Source organism: Natator depressus, chromosome 2, assembly GCF_965152275.1.
Source record: "Natator depressus isolate rNatDep1 chromosome 2, rNatDep2.hap1, whole genome shotgun sequence".
Lineage (NCBI taxonomy): Eukaryota > Metazoa > Chordata > Testudines > Cheloniidae > Natator > Natator depressus.
In genome coordinates this window covers 126,727,093-126,750,508 of record NC_134235.1, presented here as the reverse complement: position 1 = coordinate 126,750,508, position 23,416 = coordinate 126,727,093, and the positions used below count along the sequence as shown (strand labels likewise).

General features: G+C 38.3%; 1 long non-coding RNA gene across 1 annotated transcript in view; it reads left to right on the top strand.

The window, feature by feature from the left end:
• Positions 1–648: 648 nt before the first annotated feature.
• The window catches only part of LOC141981544 (uncharacterized), a 43,598-nt gene continuing 20,830 nt past the window's right edge, over positions 649–23,416 (top strand). Inside the window, exons 1-3 of the long non-coding RNA XR_012637821.1 lie at positions 649–716; positions 12,315–12,514; positions 12,809–12,924. This is a non-coding gene — a long non-coding RNA (uncharacterized LOC141981544). The remainder of the gene's footprint in view (positions 717–12,314; positions 12,515–12,808; positions 12,925–23,416) is intronic.

Here is a 23,416-nt window from a genome sequence, read left to right as displayed (position 1 = left end):
TTTAAAATCTGCTGATTTAGAAACTGGCAATATTTTCTCGCCTCCTATTACAGCCTGTCAGATAATTTAGTTGTTCTTCCCATAGAATTGCAGAAATGCATGCGAGAGAATTTAGTTAGCATTGCAACAGAACTGAGTGCCTTGACATGCAGCAGAATTCCAGGGGCCCTGAAAATACAACAGATAAGTCATTGGAAAATACCAGTGTTGTTACAAATGTACAAGCTAATTTAAATTGATGCATCAATGTATTATGCTTTAAAACGGAGTCAAATAAATCTTCCAGCTGCAATGCAGGGAGGAAGGTGAAACTTCAAAAGGTCCTATTTGCACCAAAAATTTGCAGAAACAGTAGAGTTTTTTCAGGAATATTACAAAATTCTGCAAGGGAGAAAGGTGATGACCCTCAAAAGCCATATGTTCTAGTGGGTGAAGCACAAGTCTAGAAGGCCAGGAGTCCTTGAGTTTTCTTTCTATCTCCTTTGCCATAGACGAGCAGCACATATATGAAGTAGTTAAATATTGTTCCCATTTAGTGATAGGCAAACTAAGGCTCAGACACACACCAAGCTCACACAGCAAGTAAGTGTCAGAACAAGAATTGTCAACAGTCCTTCATTACAAGGGATGTCCCTTATTTTTTCCTCTCTGTACAGCAAGATCAGGAGTTGCTGAGTGCTGCAAAAAGCAGCAAGAAATACCCCTGGTGAATGCAGGTGAGTAATTTATTATTAATTATTATTATTACTAATTATTATTACTATTATTATTATCAGAAAGAGGGGTGGGGCAGAAGTGCTAAGAAAACAGTCCCTTATTTTTGAAATACAATGTTGGCAACCCTAGCAGAACCAGGATCAGAAGGCAAATTTTGTAATGTCTAGGCCTTTACCTAATTCACTAGTTCACAGTGCCTCATAGGCACTCGCCTCTCTCTGGGCCACATTTTCTCCACATTTAAAATGACAGCAATGATTTTTACCATAAATACATTATAAACATATTCCCATGATAGATTTGGTGCTTCAACCACAGGGAGAAAACAAAGTGCATAATGGGAGATGTAGTCTAGCCAGGGAGTTGGTCCCTTAGTGGGAAAGGGGGCAAGAGGGACCCAGAACTACAACTTCCATAAGGCATCATGGCAGTTCAGACACACACAAAGATTGATGTCCATCTGAAATGAAATCTTTTGTTTTGGGTCAACTAAACAATCTTAAACATTTTGATTCAATCAAAAGTATCATTAAAAAAAAAACTTTTTTACATTTCCAAATCATTTTTTTCCAGAATGTTAAGTTATTCAAAAAGATGGTTTTTTTTTTTACTTTTCTGCTCAGTGTAAGACCTCCCCCCCCCCCCCCCGCATCCCCCAGGCAGGGTGTCAAAATGCCAAAGTTTCCCACAGGATGGAAATTCCATTTTTCTCTCAGCTCTAGGGACAAGCAAACTTCCCCAGAGATGCCAGGGCATGATGACAAATCAACGGTGTGTACTATTTCAGGGGTGTGACAAATGATTAATGTGTGAGTTCATTTAGACTCAGTTAAAAATGATTAACTATGGTCACATCAATAAACTAGATAGAAAATGGGATCATTAGGGCATTTTTCGGCCAGGTCAGAGCACAGCAGTATATAAAAATACTGCAACTTAAAAAGAACCTTATTTTGCTAATGTTATGCAATGGCATAGTTATTCTGTAATTTAGCATGCTCTTTACCTATGGTCATACGGCACACAATTGTAAGAACTACAGGTGGCAACAAACAAACAACATTAATTGGTGTAAAAGCTGATGTAAATTGCTTCACTCGAGAACTTGGTTGTTGACTCCACCGACACAAAGCAGAGCTGCTGAAAACTCAGAGCTCGAAGGACTTGTCTTCATTGTGGACATATCAGTTGCTTATCTGAGTTAACAGCTAGGAATGTATAGTAGCAATAGGTCTATGAGATAAACTGGGTCTTTATGATTAAAGGGTTCTATAAGTAAGTAATGAATTCTTGAATTCAATATGATATTTACTGAGAGGCAATGGGGAGATTTAAGGATGGGAGCGATAAGATGGTAAACACTAGTCCCAGCAAGGATTTGAGCCATTGTATTTTGAATGAATTTAAGATGAGAGGTACAGTAGCCTTCAGGGATGCTTACAAACTAAGAATTAAAATAATCAGACTAGAAAATGCAAATTAATTTGTCAATCTATCAAGTCTCTTTAGTCAAGTAATAGTAAAGCTGTAACAACATCAGTTTGAATAAGGTAAGAAATTACTAGAAACATCACCTAAAATTAAAACAGAAAAGAGCCCCAAACTTTTGGGAGATTTAAAAAAATGTTGGTTATTTTTTTCTGGTTTTGTTTACATTTTTATAAGACTGTATGCTTCCTGGTTTCCCTAAGGTTCCTAAACAGAAATACTACAAAAAGAGCAAATCGTGTCAGTATCTCCAACTCATTAAAGAGACATATGTTATTTGAAATCTCATTAGAACCTGTTTCTCTTGAGATTTTCAGCCAAATTCCCAGAGCAAACTATGTTAGGATAAATCTTTGAAAAAGCTTCTGAACCATTTGGAGGCTAATCCAAAACATAATGAACCTCTAAAATGTCCATGATTCACTCGTCATTGTCAATATTTTAGATGTTTAAAAAAAAACTTTGGAAATTCCATTCAAAACTTTGGAAATTCAAGTAGCAATGAATAAACATCAACCTGCTTATAGAAGCAGGTCAGGATTGAGTATCCCCATTTAACTCCCGCTTCTAATGTAATTGGTGCTTCTACCAATACTCAGCTGGCTAATTATTTCTCAGTGGTAACTAACTCCTCAGCAGGAATTCTTAACACAGATACTTTCATTTACCAAATTCTCTTTGTGATAATTTTCTATTTGTTGCTCGTGAGGATTCCCCATTTTTGATCATTATTTTTTTCATTTTCCACATCCTCCTGATTATGCACAGTGAGGAGAGACAATCTGGATCTCCCATCCTTCATTCTCAAAACGGGTGTCAGGACTAACCCTTCTCCCAATAATTCCAGCAGTATCTTATTCTTTATGATCATTGTTTGTTTTTCACATCACTTAGATGTTTGAGCATAGATGGTTCACCATTTGGTGACTTTCATGCTACTGGTAGTTTCAATCTCTGTATTATTACACTAGGTTTTCCTTTTTTTATGTATCAAGGCAAACATTCTTAAACTTGTACTCATGGGTACAACTTCCTTGCCTTGAAATGACTGCATTTTTAATAGTAAGCAACACCTCTTTCACAAGCCTCTGCAAGGAAGTATAATGCAGTATAACTATCACGTTTATTACATAGGCATTATTTTCATACTGTACATGAAATAAGTCTGAAACTATGGTAACATTCACTACTGAAACAGCTACCTATTAACTGAAGGAACATAAGAGATCACCGCCTCTCCAAATTAGAGAATTATGACAGTAACTTCACACCAGCACTTAAAAGTGCCATTGTCAACATTAAGGAGTTGTTCACACAGAAAGAAAGAACCAATTACTACTCTCAATTATAGACAAACAAAATGATTAAAGTAAAATAAAAATGAAAATACCAGATAAACCCTGAACCATGCTTGATCTAAAGCTTTTATAATACTAAAAACAGGTGCAGATAACTTCTGTCCTTGTGTTATGTTTTCTAAATGCAATGAGAAACCACATACCTGTACTATTTGCATGGGTGTGCATTTTTTTTATCTACAGGAGGAAACCACGCATGAATAACAAAGTCTGAAGCTCTGTAATAAAGCAGAGAAAGGGAAGTCTCAGTGATAATATTGCTTTTGTTATCCAAAGACAATTCCTTGTTCAGTATTAGATGAAAACAACTCTGAGTCGTTACTAGTGTAACATGACGTGTATTTATTTTAGATGAAGGAAAAAAGTAACTAAAAAGTAAAAAAAAAAAATGAAGTCAGCATGAAATGCCACAGTGGATTTTATGCTCTTCAACAGGCTGTATCTGAAATCAAAACAAAATGGCAGTGCCTTTAACATACTCTAGATTCCTAGATGCTTAAGTAAGTGGAAACACAGAAATCAAAGGGATAGCATAGTTACGTGCCACTCTCTCCTTATTTTTTTCATTTTCAAGCCCCTCCCCACTTGAAATTAAAATAAAAGTGTTAAAATATCAGCCACATCAGATCTAGGAAGAAACCTTGCAAGAAAATTTGTTCTGAGGAACCCTGCAGGACAAATTTGCAAACTCTATTCTGACATATTCTCTCCCACCTTGAGGAAATACAATAATTAATTATGGAGCTATGGCCCTTACTCAGGCAAACTGCTACTGAATTCAGTGCGAGTTTTCCCAAAAGTTAATATACAATCCAGTCAAGGACCTGGTTCCATCATCTTTACTCATGCTTATTCCTTGTTGAATCTGTATCATTGATTTCAGTGGGACTACTTGTAGAATAAGGCACTTCTTGGGGTAAGGGTAGCAGAACGTGGCCCAGTATGATTAAGCACTATACTCCCTTGCTGCTTTGATGGTAAACATCTGATTATTTTGCAGTGAACACGCTTATGTTGTGAGGCAGTTCAAGTTAAGTGACCGTATATGCTGGTTTTGCTTAGACAGCAGCATCTTTTATATGATTTTTAGTGTACCAAGGAACTTCTTTTGGGAAACTGAAATGAACGATGGGGACATTTAAGTCAAAACAAGGGATGAGGTTTTTGATAAATGTGTACTTTGCTATAACAATTTAGATTTGCTCCGTGTGTAGCAGGCACAAAGTCCAGTGGAACAAGAACACAGTGCTTGGAGTATGAGTAAAAACAAATGCACTCTCAGAACTATTTTTTTTTATCAAAGTGAATATTGAAATCACTTTAGTTAATGTTTCATGATAAACTCATTGAGAAACCTAAAGTACTCAGGAAAAAATCCTCCTCTCTGAGAAACGAGCTCCAAGTCAAAAATTGGCATTTAGCAACACATATTTAGAAAATGTACTTTCAATGCATTATTTTTAGGGTAAAGAAATACTCATAAAATGGACAAAATTAGTATTGTAGTTTTGAAAATATAGTCACCTCAAGTATAAGAGAAAATAAAAGCAAAATCCTGTGGCACACATCCAACAGGATTCCACTTATGTTATCTAGAAAGGAGGCAAAACCAGGAGATAAAAATCCAGTGGTTGGAACATTTCTGGATAGCCTGGATATCTCTAATCCCATCTATTTCAGTGTGTGCTTGGATGTGTGATTCAGATGCTAGGTTCAAACAATCTATTCCGACGTTCTTCCCCGACACACACACCGTACACACACACACCTGAGCCGAATAAATATTAGCCTCACTAAGAATGCACCATTACAAGCAGAAGCTACAGGACAGCCATAAGAAACAAGTGCCAGAGTGAGCTGTTGACAAATATGTTTCAAGACACAAAGCTTAACTGTATGGCCTAAGGTTACATTTCAAAAATGTGTGTGTATATTGGATCAAGAAACCCAAACCAAAAAACAAAACAAAAAAGGCAGCAGCAGCTCAGCAGTTTTAGTGGACTCTGAACATTAGCTTTTTTCTTTTTTTACAGACCAGTTGAGTTTTAGCAGCCATAGCTTTTTTTCTGGGCATGGGTATTTTTTTAAGACTGTCATTTCCTAAGGCCCAGTTATTATTGCTTTGATTCATTTTTATCCTCAGAATGAAAATATATTTGCCAGGAATGGTTTTCCATACTCAGATAGCTATTTTTGTCGCTGTTTTAAATTCATACAACAAGAGTAATATGATTGGTAATGAGGTAAAACAGCAGCATGGGATAATAAGCCAAAATGAGAGCCGATGAGCACAATTCCCACATAACTGCTCTCACTACATTCAGGTTGCTGCAACATCATTATTTTCCAGGTTCTGGTTTTCCAAATTACCAAATAAAGAAAGACATCATTTTTTCAGTTTGTTCTTCATTAGCAGGACATAATTTAATCTGGAAAAATAATCAACATTGACAAAGGAAATGACGTCTACCATAGATGCGGCTGCTTGATGGAATGTAACAGGGCAGAGAGATAGGAAGTGTTCTAAAATTACTGTAAATTCATCTTTCTAAATATGGACAAAACAAAAAATGTGGGGGAAATAGTATAAAAGCTATGGTACTTCATATGTGAAATGAGCCATATCTGAGTTTAGAATACATGCAAGTGAACTGCAAGGATTAGATACATATGTGGTAAACAGCTATGCACCTCATCTCTAATTTATTTATTTGAGCATAAGCTTTCGTGAGCTACAGCTCACTTCATCGGATGCATACTGTGGAAAATACAGCAGATGTTTGTTTTCCACAGTATGCATCCGATGAAGTGAGCTGTAGCTCACGAAAGCTTATGCTCAAATAACTTGGTTAGTCTCTAAGGTGCCACAAGTACTCCTTTTCTTTTTGCGAATACAGACTAACACGGCTGTTACTCTGAAACATCTCTAATTTACTCCTTTGAATTCCGTGCAGGCTGATAGTGACTATTGATTCCATTGTGAGTCTCATGTTTTTAGGCTTTCTTAAAGCCCCAGCTCCTGGTGTCATTTGATTATCTGAGAACAGCAACTTTAATTTAAAATACAAATGAAAAGAATTTTCTAGTCCTTATGGCTGTGAGAAAAAACTTTAAAATGTGACCAGAATGTACCCTGAAAAAGTCTGAAAAACCAGAAGGCAAATAAAATGAATGACAGGGTTTTTTTAATGATTTTTAAGCCAATCTCATTATATTTTTGTAAGGGACTGACTCATGGTTTTTTAATGCTTGGGGTTGGCAATCCCCAAACCAATTATCATTTAACAGCTGTTCTGTGGCCTGTTGTGAAATGAGTTGATGGTCTGAGTCTGGTTCCCAGTGAGCAGGAGTCCATATCACAATAAAGCCCAACACAGTTGACACTGAGCAGCAACTTTGTTTAGCAGTCACACACAAAAAAGGTCAAGGGCTATTCATGTAAGCCAAACTATCATTCCTCCAAGTTAGAACTGAGGTACAATGGTGTGGCGATATGGGGTACCCTCGTTTTTTTTGGTATAGATCTAGACTGGGACTAAGAAGATCAGTCATAAATTCCTGTCTTTGCCCACAGACTTCTTGTGTGACCCGGAGCAAGTCTCTTAATCTCTATGTGGCAGAGTTACCCATCTGCAAAATGGGGATAATAATACTTCCTTTCCCTCAGTCTTTGTCTATTTAGATTATCAAATCTTGGGAGTGGAGACATTCTCAGATTTGTGCAGCAGTTGCACAACAGACAGTGGGCAGGATGGAGGGGCTGTGTTACCAAATCTGCCCCTGCATGCTGAGATTCCTCTCAGTACCAGAAAGCAGGATGGACCCAAAGCTCACCAGCAGGGAAGGGTAAGGAGTATGTACCTAGGTGGAGAACACAAGGGCTTTTGAGATGGGGGATCCCTGGCCTAAAGTTTCTGGAAGATTGGGCGTAGGGGCTCTTGACCAGTGTGGGGGTCAGGCTGGTGTGGGTAGAGACACCTAAAAGGGGAATATGAGGGTCAGGCTGGTGGGTGGACAGTGCATACCATATGAAAAATATCTGGGGGTGGCCCTGACAACAAGGCCCAAATGACAAATGCACATTCTAGGCAATATTGTAAAACCGAATAATGATATACTTGCTTTGTGTATTTTAATCTCTAGGGTTTTCAACAGCATTAAATCCACTTTTGAGTAATAAAATTGCATCATATAAATAAAACAACAACAATAAAAAGTCCTGAAATTGTGCAACCATTGAACTATTCTTTTCAATAACCATCTTGTGAAATGTTCCATCAAAGAAAATAGATGCAGTTTCGAGAGTCCTGCTGAGGAGTTCTCTCTCCTCTCTGTTGACTCTTTAGCTTACTAAAAATTTTAATGAGATAACAAGGGAAGAAGCCAGTTGGGCAATGCACACATTATATTTGATAAGATATTGAGTGGAAATATGTAGGGGGCGGGGAGTTAATCAACTTGTATTTCTACCAGTGAGTGTTAATACTTTTTGCATTTGGCCAGATATCCATGCTACTCATGATTTGCAAAAAATCATGGCTCTACTTGTTTGCTATCAAAATTAATCAGCTTACAAATACCATGCCAACAGAAAATTAAGAAGTGCTGTGCCAATGGTTCAGTATAAGCAGCTGTAAATCATCATATGCTTTAGGTGTCTGATTTATTATAATCTGTTTAATCTACACTGCTCACCCCCATTGATAAAGAAAATGGTAATATCCTTGATTTGATGTCAATATCCTAATTCTGATGTGAGCAAGAAGATTATTTGTTCATATTATTATTATTATTGTTATTGATTATATATTCATTTGTTCGCAGTGAATCACTCTTAGAAAGCTTGCACATAAGGGTACCAGGTTTGGGCACTCTAAAATGCACATCACTAAATGGAAGAGTTCAGGTTTCAAGCAAACCCTTCTGACTGAAGCTAAGATTCTAGCTATAACCTGGAAAGCAGGAGGAAAAGTCCATGGAAGAGTGTCCTACCTAAACTAAAAAACTAATAATCTCTTCCCCAAGCTGAAAACTATAGAGAGAGAATTACAAGAGACTGAAGAAACATATCTCTAGGATAAACAGCTCTCTGCCAAATTACATAAGGAGTGAGTCTGTCTTATCTAGACATATCCCAACACACACATTAGCACCACAGAGGAAGGTCCTGTGAATGCCCAAGAGAATCCACCTGATGTTGTTGGTCTTTTCCAGCCCCCAAACACCTTTACTTACACCCTGTAAAAGAAAAAAATAGCTACTGTATTGCCAATTTCTTTTTCCTATCTTTTTTTCAGATCTGAAGGCATACTGTACATCAACTTGTCAGACTATAGGTCAGTGCTCCAAAAGAGTGGTTCTCAACCTCTCCATGCATACTGTGATCCTGCGGTACCAAATGAAAAAGTTGCAGGACCCTCTGCACGCCATTTAGATATAAGGAAAAGGGAGAGTGTTCACAAACAATCCGGATTTGTTTATATTTCTGCTCTCAATTTGAGAACTCAGGCTCTAGAAAAGCCCAACTTGCCAATATTTGTTTGCATACCCTTCCTTTCTTTTTCTTTTTTTTTTCCTTTCCAGCATGTCTGGTTGTCTTTTTTTTCTTGTTAGAAATAATATCAGAGTCACAGAAGTTAGTAAAAAATACATATATTAGGCAGCATCCTATATTATTCTACACACTCGATTGCTATTTGGACCTATGTTAGTCAGCCAGGCTCCCTGATTTCTGCACTGAAGTTAAAATTCTGTAGTATTGTTAACTGATCACAAAATCATCAGGCAATACACTGTGACAAAGTAAAAAAATTCACTGCAAAATCGAGATATGACATCTTGAAAACTTGCCTTCTTACAGCAAGTTTGTCAAACACACACAATTGCATTTTCACAGCTTTTTTGTAATAGTGCAATACTACACAGTATGTATGGGCTGCAAAACTACTGTCACTTTATATTCTAGTTAGAGGTGTCAAAAAGCTCCTTCTGGCCCCCATCACTACACAACCTATGTTCATTTTAATCAGTTAAAAGAAAAACTACAGCTATAATTGTTAACATGATTATTGCATTATGGTCCTGATCTAAATCTATTGATGTTGGGGGGGGGGGGCGGTTTCCATTGATTTCAATATACTTTTGGACTAGGCCTTAATACAACATTCATATCAACATGCACTGTATTACACATTTAACCAAGTTATGTCCTAATGACACTGGAAGCACAAAATGTGGTAGCCAAAACTATTCCAAAACATTGTGTTTTTAAACACAGAAGCTCCTACAATAGATATAGGCTTGAGTCTTTTCAAATGGGGACTATGAAATTACAAACTTCAAAGGCTAGCCTGCAAAGAGTGTGATGGGAATAAAGTCAAAAGAAAACATGAAAAGCTAATACACCCTAGGGGGAAAAGTATACAATTATTGGATGCAACCACATGTAACATCGAAAAACACAAACCATAGGAAAAAAGGAAAAAAACTTAAAAAACCAGAAAAGCTCTTGAAGAAAAATATACAAACATACAAAAGAGCCAGTGCATCCAAGACATGAAGAAAATATTGATGGGGTAGTTATTACATATGGCAAAATGAACATTCTTTAAAAAAAACCTCTAGGAAAATATATTAAAGTATAAGGTCAAAAAGATTAAATTCAATTAAAAATTGAAGCAAAACAAAACTTATTTGCAGTTGGAAGCTGAAACTAAAGACAGAATATACTGTGATGGAATCTACCACCCTTACTCATGTTGAGTATTTCACATCACAGGTGTCATTGTTACCTTTTGTGATTGTCTCTGCTATGCTCAAGCACAAAGATTAGTCTATATTTTACTATCCCCAACTAACATATACTGCATTTCCATCCCAGAACAAAACTGATGCAAGGATAATGGAATGGTATAGGAAAAGGTTGTGTGGCTTCTGTCTATGTTTTGTGGATTAAGTGAGAATTTCATTTTCCAGAGACATTAATCTTTCACCTTTTCACAGGCACTAAATTAATGTTCAAATTTGAACAAAAAAGCATCAGGATGTGATAAATGAAAATATTTCTCATGTCATTAAAAAGGTAGGGATGCCAGAAGCGATAAATGAAAATATTTCTCATGTCATTAAAAAGGTAGGGATGCCAGAAGTGAGAATCAGTTGACTGACATATTGCATAACCAATATGACTACTGTGCAGCTAAGCCGTGTTAGTCTGTATCCCCAAAAACAACTAGGAGTCTGGTGGCACCTTAAAGACTAACAGATTTATTTGGGAATAAGCTTTCAAATCTGTTAGTCTTTAAGGATCATATGCCATTCCATCTAGTCAATATGTTTCACTATTAAAAACGATGTAGACTCACAAAAATTGTGACCACAAATAAGTTCACATAACATTTCTCAGTGATAAATAAAGTCTGTTTGTAATATTTACAAGTGGATATTATGGCTGAAATTTTAAGATGTTGGTGGCTAAAACAAGGCATGTAAATGAAAATGGTCCAATTTTTCAAAGACACTGAGCGTCCACAAATACAATTTATGTCAAATGGAGCATCTATGGGCATGCAGCATCTCTGAAAATTCAACCACAGTATTACCTACTGACATGGATTTAAGTGATTATTCTTTTGGCACCAATGTTTGACATAATTTTTTTAAAAAACCTCCTGATCGCTCTTAATAGAGATGGTTCAATTGTTGTAAGTGTATTCACTATCAAAGGAGAGAGGTTCAATCTAGTGAAGCATGGATCTGCTATGAGCTGATGAGAGTCCTCAACATTCTTTGCAATCATAGAATCATAGGGTTAGAAGGGAGCAAAAGAGTCATCTAATCTAACCCCCATCATTACAGTATCAAAACCAGAGAGTGTATCTGTATTTTTTCGAAGCACATGGGGGTTACTGGTCAAATTGGAAAGGGAATAATCCCCAAGATACTGGGTTATGGAGAAGTAAATAACAGTCATTCGGCTTCATGAAGTTTTGTTGGAAATGAGTGGATGATAAAGGCGAAGTAGCTGGCAGTATTCCCACACATCGTTAAGGCATGGTATTATGGAACTCTCTCAACATATCCTATGCTAGAAACTTGGAAATAAAGACTGAGACAGGGAATGTTGTCAAAAACAGGAAGCTTTGTTTAAAAAACCCAAGATTTTAATTCAGTTCTGTCTCCCTTAGTTTTTATTATTAATAATAATTATTTTTATTATTGCTCAATGTTCAGATACAGTAAAACTTTGAAAGGCTTAATTTTTAACTGCATACTGATGCTCCTCAGAGAAAAAGACACAAAATAATGTCAACAAGCAGGATTTTGTTTAGAACACTTTGTTTATAAGGAATCCTCCCCCCTCGACCACTTCATGAAATTCTTTAATTACATCCCAGATTAGTAAACATACCTAATCTCCAACTCACCATTCCTGAGGCTCATAATGGCTGTGTTATATTGTGATTAAAATATCTAAACAAGAACAACAAAAAGACCTTGGGTTGAAAAGCCTTTGGCAATGACTTTAGACACATGGAGGGTTTCCTGGCTTTTTAATTTTACTTATTTTTCTACAGTTTATAAAATGTGCAAACTGGCACATTCCCTTGGCACATGATTAAAATTAAAAACAGTAGATCCATTAATAACAGTTTTTACATACTGACATAAAGCCAATTTTCAGGACTCAGCCAACAAATACTGACACTTCAAAGAACAATGAATACAAACTTGGCTATCTTATCTCCTCAGGCCACATCCTGGGAAGGAATACATGGGCCTTGCAACCAGCCCTGAATGTCAACAGGGTCAGGCTCCCTTCAACCAACAGAAGGAGTGAATTCTAGAGAAAAGGGCCTCTCACTGAAAAAAGCTCTTCAGCGATCTGACTACCATTTATAATTGGGGGCTGCACCTCCGCATATGAGACCTATGATACCACACAAGTTGAGGTAAGAGGTAGCCAGGACTCAAATCACATAGAACAACTGCAAATATGGGAAAGAGATCTTAGGTTGTCTCTTTACCTTGAATCAGGTCTGTTAATTCTTACAAAGAGAGTGACTTGGATATTTGCTGCAGAGTTGGTTTTTTTCAGGTTTTTTTTTAAATGTGAACTCCCCTAGACAATAATCTCAGGAATTTTTCTGTTATTGGCCAGAACAGATGTTTAATTCTCCATACATCATGTTGCATCCTTTGCTAAATCAGTTAAAAGAGACATTGATGGTTCCTTCCTTCCTTAGATACACAAATCATGGACTTGGCCATTGATGCCTAGAGATGGAATGGCCTTTTATTGCCTGAGTGTAACTGAAAATATTTGCTTCTTGTCTGGACTGCAGATGTAACAATACTCAAGGTCAGGAATGATTTCTAAATATTTGGAATTGTTTATTTAGATTTGCCCTTATCACAATCTCTGGGTGCATTTAAGGAAATATTAATGTTTCTGAACAAAGTGACTTTTGCCATCTCATAAACTTGACTGTCAGATTTTTTCATGGGTTTCCAAATCTATTGACATTCTCATAAAGCGGAGATAATATTTTCAGAAGTTAATGACATTTACCAACGTACTGCCTGCAAAGTGTCAATCAGTTCAGTAGATGTATTGCCAGGCATCTGTACACTTGTGATGTTATACTATCTGTGTGTTTTGATATGCAGAACATAAATATTACATGAAATATTTATCTTGGTATATTTTTCTACCAGGTGCATTATCATTCATATATAAATTAAGAATAGTTTTTACTTAACTTTTAAAAATCTACCCTAGAGCCTGTATCAGTTATTGAACATACAGCAACAGTATTCATGGTGCTCCAGGAGAGAGCACCATTTAAAGTACTGTGCCTTCATTTTTGATAGCATTAAAAGTGGCATATGACACTTGTATACGGATGTAAATGAGAAAGTGTTCCAGAAATATGCCAAGTACATTCAGTATGAAGCAGCAAAATGCATCTTGGCTAGTAGGGGGAAAAACAATCAAGATACAAAATACTTCTTTCATTCTTGGGGGTGTGATAAATTATTTAATGTTTGTGAGGTGCTTGGATACTATGGGAATGGGCACTACCTAAGAACCTAAGTAGACAGTATATATGCTTAAAAGGCTTCTTCGAAGGCCATTTGCCACTCTCTAAGAAATTGCCTTCCTTTCTATTAGATTTTTTTAGACAGCCATTTGATAGAAATTTCTTCATCTGAGGGTTTATCTTCTGTTAGCGTTAGGAATAATACATGATTACCTTCTAATCTCAGTAGCAATCACTTTGGGAAGGAACCATATCCAATATTCCAAAGAGGTGTTCTTTAAAATAAAGGCAATCATAAAAGGGGTGTTAATATATTTGAAATGCAAAGTGTAATTAGCCTTAATCCACAGAGAATGAGGTCACAAAGTCCTATGACAAAGGGGGGAGTGCTGTTTACATCAGTCCTGTTATTCTTTTAAAAGGTAAGACACTTGCATAAAAATAAGTCATTGGATGGCCATTTGATATAGTACATCAGGGTTTGAGGCTCAGATTGGAAGTCAGTGATGGTTTGGAACTACATCATTTATGACACATTGGATGACATTTGCAATGTTTAGTGCTGCATCGCTTTATGTCATGTCACATTACATCGCATCATGTTGATCTTGACATGTGATAGACAAGTTAAAAAGATATATGGCAGGCACAGAAAACATTGCCATGATAACATGAATGTGTAGCCTAAAAGTACCATAAATGACAGGCAGAAGTAAATTGAATAGACATATAAGATATTAATTGTGTGTCAAATGAAGGATATGACATTTTACCAACTACTTAGATTACAGTTCAGTGGTTTAGAGGACCTATGTAATATCACCATAGGTTTCTATATCCACAGTGGTTTTATATTTTTTCTCTAATAGAATTTATTTATAATGATGTAAACACCACAAGTTAGGCAGTTTGACTTGGATAGTAAACTGAATTGATTTGCTTTGGAATTTGTTTGTTTTTTGTTTTGTTTTGTTTTTTAAGCCTAAGTAGCTAACCAAACTTTTCAGATCTCAAAACATTTGGATTCAATTTGGTGTAGGTTATAGTAAATGGTTCATATATCAGAACTGATTTGCATATATCCATTTGGCAAATTCATTATCATCGGCGAGCCCTCAATTTGAGGATAATCTCTACCATGGATTTACATACAGGTCCTGAGATGACTCAGGAGTCCAATCCTGGAATCACAGATCCATCCTCAGTATGTACAGACATTTCCTGGCGGGTCAGCTATCTACTGGGAGAAAGTTTTCTTTCTTCCTTCCTTCCTTCTCTCTCTCTTTTCACCTTCGAAGGCAAGGCACTTCTCCTCAAAGTGCCTAATGGAAGATGTGGCCCATTGAAGTTGGTTGGTGCCTTGCACCTCCCAGCTTGTGATGTCCACATCAGTTTTCTTGAGACATGCTTTCAGTGTGTCTTTGTAGCATTTCCTCTGAGTATTCTGATTCTAATATCTAAACTGTATTGTTAAATCTATTCACCTAAATTTGGGTTAATGATGTTTATGTACTTTATGTATCATATGACTTTTAAAAACAACCTCTGTATTTGTGGATAACCTAAGTACTATACCCGGATGTACAGACACTCTTTTCTCAACCTCTGAATTATATAATTTTTTAACATTAGCTTTAATAATTTTTTTAAATCTTTCCTCTGCATCTTTACCGCTATGTCATCAGTATATATCAGCTTCTCACCTTTTCTCACTAGATGGGAGAGCTCTGAGTTACTACAGAAAATTCTTTCCAAGGTGTCTGGCTGATGGGTCTTGCCCACATGCTCAGGGTCTAACTGATCACCATATTTGGAGTTGGGAAGGAATTTTCACCCAGGACAAATTGGCAGAGACCCTGGGGAGGGAGGGTTGCCTTCCTCTGCTACATGGGGCATGGGTCACTTGCAGGTTTAAACTAGTCTACATGATGAATACTCTGTAACTTGAAGTCCTTAAATCATGATATGAGGATTTCAGTAATCCATCCAGAGATTAGAGGTCTATTGCAGGAGTAAATCCTGCACTGTGTACGAGATCAGACTATATGATCATAATGTTCCATTCTGGCCTTAAAGTCTATGAGTCTTTTCCCACTGAGATCTTTCTGTTGACTTAGAACACCAATATGGAGACTTAGGGCTGAGCCCTTGTGTAGTCTGACTTTCACTTAAAAGGGTTTTGTAATTCCAAAACATGTTTGGATCACTGTTTCAGGTGTTCTATATAAGGCATTCCCCATAGTTATTAAAATCTCAGACATTTCATATTTCTATAGCACTGGTGTGAACATCCTTCTGTCCACTTTATAGTATGCCTTTTCTAGGTCTATGCAAGCCCCAAAGGTATTTTGTTGGTACTCAGCTGCTTCGTTGGTACTCAGCTAATTCTCTATCCATTGCCAAATTAGAAACATGGAATGTCCTTTCTTAAAGCTGAACTGTTCTTGTCTGAAGAGAGGTTCTGCCATTTTCCTACTCCTAGCATCCAGGATATGTTCCAGTATCTTAAGCCCATGCAACAATAGCTTTATCCCTCAGTAGTTTCCACATTCATGGATGCTTTTCTTCTTATGTATTGTGACCAGGATAGACTTTCGCCATGCTTTGGGAATTCTTCTGTTTCATTATATGGCTTTATCCACTCGGCTCATCCATTTTATGCCTCTCTTGCCCAAGTTTTTCACCAGGTCGGCTGTCACTTCATCAGGTCCCACTGCCTTACTATTGTGTATTTCCTAGACTGCATTTCTCACCTTCTCTTCAGGCACCATTTTAGGATCCCATGTTGGCAACTGCTCCTTGAAGGGATTTGCCTCATTTAAGAGACTCTCAAAGTATTGTTTTCACCTCTCCACTTGTTCAGGTGTTACTAGCAGTCTTCCCTGATCATCATTTACAAATGAGGTTAATACCACCCTTCTTTTCTTTGCATCTCATTTTTGCAAGACTATAATCTTTTTGCCAGTCCGCTGTAGGTTGTTTACAAGCTTGGCATACAAATCATTTTGGTCACTCTCTTTGGCCTTCTTCACTGCCCAAATGGCAACTCACTTTGATCCATTGTATTCATTTTCACTTACAGTTGCTTGTTTTGAAGTGCTACTTTCACTTTGTCAGTCTGCAATCACTTTTTCCTTTCCTTTGGTTTTCTCCATCTGCATTGTCCACAAACCTCTTCCACTGCTGCAATGCACATTCTTTTGAGATGGTTCCGCTCCTCTTCAGTTGATGTCTCCTTACCTTCCTGTACTTTAGTCTTGTTTCTTTTGAGCCTTGTTCTCTCTTTGTCCAATACTCTACTCTAACCTTTGCCACAAACGGTTTGTATTGCAGCACTATTGTCTTGCTAGTATCAGTTTGCAGTCCATAACTCAACTCCACTGAGATTTCCTCACCATTTCAACCTTGTTTCCACCACCAATGTACATAACCAAATGACTCACTCTCTTTTGGAACCATTTATTGGCTATCATCCATTGGCTGGCAATACACATGCCTAGTAGTGCTTTAACCTCCTCATTCATAGTACCACTCACACACTGTATCTTCCTGAACACATTTCATATCTTTTTTTATGTATGCATTTAGATTGCACAGCACCAAGACCAGAGTTTTCCTTCTCCTCAGTAGGCTGCCCTTCTGGGCTAAAGGGCCCAACCTGAGCTATCTGGAAATTTAAAGACACCAGATATCCACCTTTCACACCATGACTTTTAGCAGAAACACCCGCATCATATGAAGGGAAGCGATGGGAAGTTTGGCTGTCAGAGGTTATCAGAGATGCTGGCCTTTTATAAGCATTTTATAGGTTTTGGGAGCTCATCACCATGCCCACCCTGGCCATAACAGCCCTTTCCTCATATTGTTGATTAGCCTTTATTCCATAAGAGTGGGATTTTCAAAAGGGCTCACTATCGATACTATGAAAGACCTATTAATGTCACTTGAGCAGAGATAGATCACTGCTGAGCACTTTTGAAAATTCCATCCTAAATGCCTAAGTCATTTTGCAAATAAGACTTTGGATCTTTTGAAAAGCTTATCCTATGCCTTATAGGCAGATACTTTCATCTTCAGCTTTGGACTGTAGCTAAAGAAATAAATATGGCCCTAGACCCTGCAGCACGTACCTGAGTAGTCCCACTGAAGTCTTAAATTTTAAAATGTATCACTTAACTATGTTGAAACACAGAGTGAGCATTGTTTTTAGAACAGAATAGTAATTATACTCAGCATGCAACTGTAGCGCCTTTCATCCAAATATTTTATGGATGCTACCGACATATATTAAAAATTCTCAACAAGCTTGAAGTACTTCTTAACCACTATAATACTAGGCATTCACAGTTGTTCAGTTCCCCCATTTTTTAAAAAGATATGGTCAAAATTAGAAACATTTTAAAAAATCTTTATTCACCTCACTAATAACATATAACTTTAGATCAGTGGTTCCCAAACTTGTTTGCCGCTTGTTCAGGGAAAGCTCTGGTGGGCCGGGCTGGTTTGTTTACCTGCAGCGTCCACAGGTTCGGCTGATTGCGGCTCCCAGTGGCCGCGGTTTGCTGTGCCAGGCCAATGGGAGCTGCTGAAAGCGGTGCGGGCCGAGGGACATTTGAACTCGAACCAAGGTTGTCCCCTACAACCATTTCTTCTATGACGTCCTCACTACTCACCAAAACCAAAACTAAAATGGCATCCCCTCTTGTTGGTTCAGCAACTACTTGATGAAGGAATCCATCAGCTATATCGCATCTAGGAAAATCTGAGTCCTATTATTATTACTAGCACTTGTCCTCCAGTCTATATCTGGGAAGTTAAAGTCTCCCATGATCACGCAGTTTCCATTAGTATTTACTTCATTACAAGCATTAAAGAGGGCTCTTTCCATATCCAAATTAGATCCCGGCGGTCTATAGCACACCCCAAGCACTATCAAGAGGAGGCTGTAGTAGTTTTCTTCCCCAATGTGATATTTGCCCAGACGGATTCTGTCTTATCCATTCCATCGCTTCTTATTTCTTTACATTTCTATCTCATCATTGATATACAATGCTACTCCACCACCTTTACCTTTATTTCTGTCTTTCCTAAGCAACACATACCCTTCAATACCTGTAGTCCACTCATGACTACTATTCCACCATGTTTCTATTATCCCTATAATATCTGGTTTCACTTCCTGCACCAGTAGCTCTAGTTCCTCCATTTTGTTACCTAGGCTCCTCGCATTGGTGTACAAACATCTTAATTTTTGCTGTTTGGCCTCGCTCACATTCTTTACCTGATTAGACACAGACATTCTACAGCCAGCATGATCTATTAGACTGGTATCCACACTGCCCTTCCTCCTTATGTCCATTCTCCTACCCACGGCTGTATCCTTTCTTACTTTGTTTTCTTCCCTCTCAATGCTAAAATCCGGCGTGGTGATTACCTGGACATCTCCCAACCATCTCCCCAAAATTTCGAGTTTAAAGCTCTCTTAATCAGTTGTGCCAGCTTCCATCCTAGAAGTCTATTTCCTTCCCTACTCAGATGAAGTCCATCCCGAGAGAACTGTCCTCTGTCCATGAATGCTCCTCTGTCCATGAATGCCTCCCAGTGGCCATACATCCCAAAGCCCTCCTTATGGCACCACTGCCTGAGCCATCTGTTGATAGTCATAATTTTGTCACACCTTTGTGGCCCTTCTCTAGGAACAGGCAGAATCCCACTGAAGATCACCTGAGCCTCAATTTCCTTAAGCGTCTTCCCCAGCCTGGCATAGTCTCCCTTGGTACGTGCCAGTGAGAATCTACTGGTATCATTTGTTCCCACATGAAGGATGATCAGTGGATTCTTTCCCGCTCCCTTTAGGATCCTCTTCAACCTCAGGTCCACATCCCGTATCTTAGCACCTGGAAGACAGCACACCCTTCTATTCTCTGGATCAGCTCTGGTTACAGGCCTGTCCATTCTTCTCAGTAAGGAGTCCCCAATCGCGTAGACCTGCCTTTTCCTGGTGACGGTGCGATTCTCCAGTCTATCCCCTGTTCCCTCTGGCTGCAAGTTCTTTCCATTCCTATTTTCCCTTGTAATCCTCTTCAACCCATCCTGTATCCTCCAGGAGCTCATATTAGGTGTAGTCTCCATTGACTCTTCCCCTTTTCCTATAGGACTAGCCGCTCTTCTCTTCTTCCTTGCCCTTCCACCTTCAGTGACCACCGGCTGAGCCCCTTCTTCATTTTCCAACTCTGCAAACCTGTTCTTGAGCTCTGTTTCTGCTTCACTAGCCCGTATTTTCCTCTGCCTGGTTCTCTTAGTCACGTGCTTCCACTGTCCATTTTCTTCACCCAGCAGTCTCCCCTCAGAATTCTTCAGTCCTGCTTCCATCTGCAAGTCTGAGCTTTTCTCTTCAACCTCCTCCTGTCTTTGCTCCATAATCCACTTGAACCCCCTTCTAAACTCAACCAGACTTTCCACCTGCATCTCCAATCCTCGGATCTTTTCTTCCATCAGCTCTATCAGGCGGCACTTCATGCAGACGGAACTCTTTCCAGGTACCCCCTCCAGGATCACATAGCCTTCCCACCTAAATCCTGTTAATCTGGGAAACACAAACCACACCAAAAACAAACCCCAAACAAGCACCGCAAGACAAACTCCCCTTTCAAACTCCCACCCAAACTCCCCTGTTTACAGCTCTGTTTGCTGGCTCCTGTGCCACTGCAGCTGTCTGTGTCACTGCCTGACTGGCTGGCTGCCTTTATAGGACCCCCACTCCACCTAACAGACTCATGGGGGGAGCTCGGGGTTTCTGCCCTGTGGTGGGGTGGTGGGGCTCGGAGATTCTGCACAGCGGGGAGGGGGTCTTGGGGTTTCAGCCCATGGGAGGTACCTGCCGGTGCTCGGGGTTACAGCCGCACTCTTGCTGAAGCCCCAAGCACTGGCAGGTGCCTCCCACACAGCTGAAGCCCCGAACCCCACTACCCGGACACAGGGCAGAAGCCCTGAGCCCTGGCAGGTGTGCCCGGCTCTGGAACTTCTGAAGATGAGGCTCAGAGGGTCAATAAATTTGGCAATCCCTAGCCTATTTCATGAAAGATGTATATGCATGAGATTATCTCAGGCAGATGTTTGAAAACTTTAAGGTTTTTAGGGAAGAGCTCACATCTTCATCTGTACTGTGAGAGGCCTAGGATTTCAGAGAGCAGGCTCTATGAAATAGTAATCTGAAAGGGCTGATGATACAAAATTCTGGAATCCCTATGCTTTTCCTCCCTTAGCTTTCAGAAGGAAAACCAAACTGATCTGAACATGCACTGATTATCAAAATCTAAACAAAAAATCATCCCAGTTTTGTATACAGTCTTCAGAAGTGGATGATTCTTTCATTGTTAGATATGTAACAAATAAGGCAACCTGTGAGCCCTACATGCTAAAGTTAAATCAATATAATGCCTGGTAGAACAGCTGAAATCATATCTTCTGAGACTATGTAATTACCTATTCCAGCTTTAACCAGCCTTTTAATGTTGCCATATCTTACTGAAATTGGTTTTCAGATACGATGATGAAGATGACTATATAAATACCTAGATATATCTATGAAAATTTCAGAGGTCTAATTGAAATCTCAATTGATAAAGTTCCTTCTTATGTCGGCGGCCAGCACAGTCAGATCCCCATATTGCTAAGAGAACGGAACAATCTCCAGTTAAGTAGTGGTACATATTTCTGAATTAACTTAAGAACTCAGCTGATGTTAGCCAAGGAGTTGACTAATTTGTGCTAAGATCATTCCATGACAATATGGAACATCTTATATTAGTATTAACTAGATTCTACTGGGCTGGCATGGCTTCAGATATACATTATCTACATGAGGCATATGCAATGAAAGGATTTTCTGAAGAATGCTGCACCACTGATTAATATAAACAATCAAGGAGCTGGTTCTGCTCTCATTTAAACTGGTACAACATCATGGAAACCAACGATTTACATGGCTACAACTAAGAACAGAATTAGATCTATGGTCTTTTTAGAACCAGCTACTAAAAATATCCAAAATATTTATTTGTAGCAGAATATACACAGGTTTTCCTAGAAGAAATCAGAAGCCAGGTTTTACAAGGCAAACATTTTGTTCATCGCAGATTACCTAGGAGAATACTTCCTATCAGGGTCAAGAGTCAACTTTGTAAAAGGAAATGTTCCAGTTGGCTTATTGTGAACAAACCTAGAACCGCTCATTCTCAAGGTAACCCACAAGTTTTATAAAGTAATAGGGCTCTATTCAATCCAATGCATATGCTAAACCATGCCTCAGAAATGTGAATGAACAACAGAAAAGAGATAGAACATGAGTATTAGATCACCATATATATGGCAACATTAGAAATGTAGGATAGCTACATGGATCACTCCTAGACAATGCAGGGTTACTCTCTACAGTAATATACAAATTCTAATGCTTCATTCAGTCTAATTTTTAGGACTGTCAAGCGATTACAAAAATGAATCATGATTAAAAAAATGATTGGGATTAACCACACTGTTAAACAATAATAGAATACCATTTATTTAAATATTTTGGGTGTTTTTTACATTTTCAAATATACTGATTTCAATTATAACACAGAATACAAAGTATACAGCGCTCACTTTATTTTTCTTAAATTTTTCTTAAAACGAACATTTGCTGGGTCATCATCTGAGACTGCTATAACATGAAATATATGGTGGAATATGGGTAAAAGAGAACAGGAGACATACAATTCTCCCCCAAAGAGTTCAGTCACAAATTTAATTAATGCATTATTTTTTAATGAGCATCATCAGCATGGAAGCATGTCCTCTGAAATGATGGCCAAAGCATGAAGGGGCACCGCGGGCACTGGGAGCTGTGGGCAGCCGTGCAAATGTAAACAAACTGTCTCGCGGCCCACCAGCGGATTACCCTGATGGGCCGCGTGCGGCCTGTGGGCTGCAGGTTACCCACCACTGCTCTAAAGATTTACATATTTTTTGAGTGCAGTTATGCAACAAACAAAAACTACATTTGTAAGTTACACTTTCATGATAAAGAGATTGCACTACAGTATTTGTATGAGGTGAATTGAAAAATATTTCTTTTATCATTTTTACAGTGCAACTATATGTAAACAAAAATAATAATATAAAGTGAGCATTGTACACTTTCTATTCTGTGTTGAAATAGAAATCAATATATTTGAAAATGTAGAAAAACATCCAAGATATTTAATAAATGTCAATTGGTATTCTATTGTTTAACAGTGTGATTAATCACAATTAATTTTTTTGAGTTAATCGCGGAAGTTAACTGCGATTAATTGACAGCCCTACTAATTTTATTCTAAAAGTCTCAAGTGAGTGGGATTCCACCACTTCTTTTGCGAGATTATGTTTTAGAGTACTACACCTCAGTGTCAAAAAATGTTTCCTCAGATTCACTCTGAATTTTCCCTTTTCTAACTGTATCCTATTACTTGTAGTTAAACCTCCACACATCATACTAATCTCCTTTTAAATCTTTCTTTTATTTGCAGATTTATCATGCCCTCCGCTGGGTCACTGCTTAATTCATATTTATAAGTGGAGCTCATAGCAATCCCAATAGTTAAGATTGCCTAATATTTTAATGAGAGCAGGGACATTGCCTCTCATGTGCTCTCCTTGCTTGCACCCTCTCCTTCCTCCCCTGTTGGTGCCAAGGGAAAGAGGAATCAGCTTGTCTGAAAGCCAGAAGAGTGGGAAACAAACAAGCTGCCAGGGGAGAGGAAGTGAATGGGGTGGAGACAGACTGTG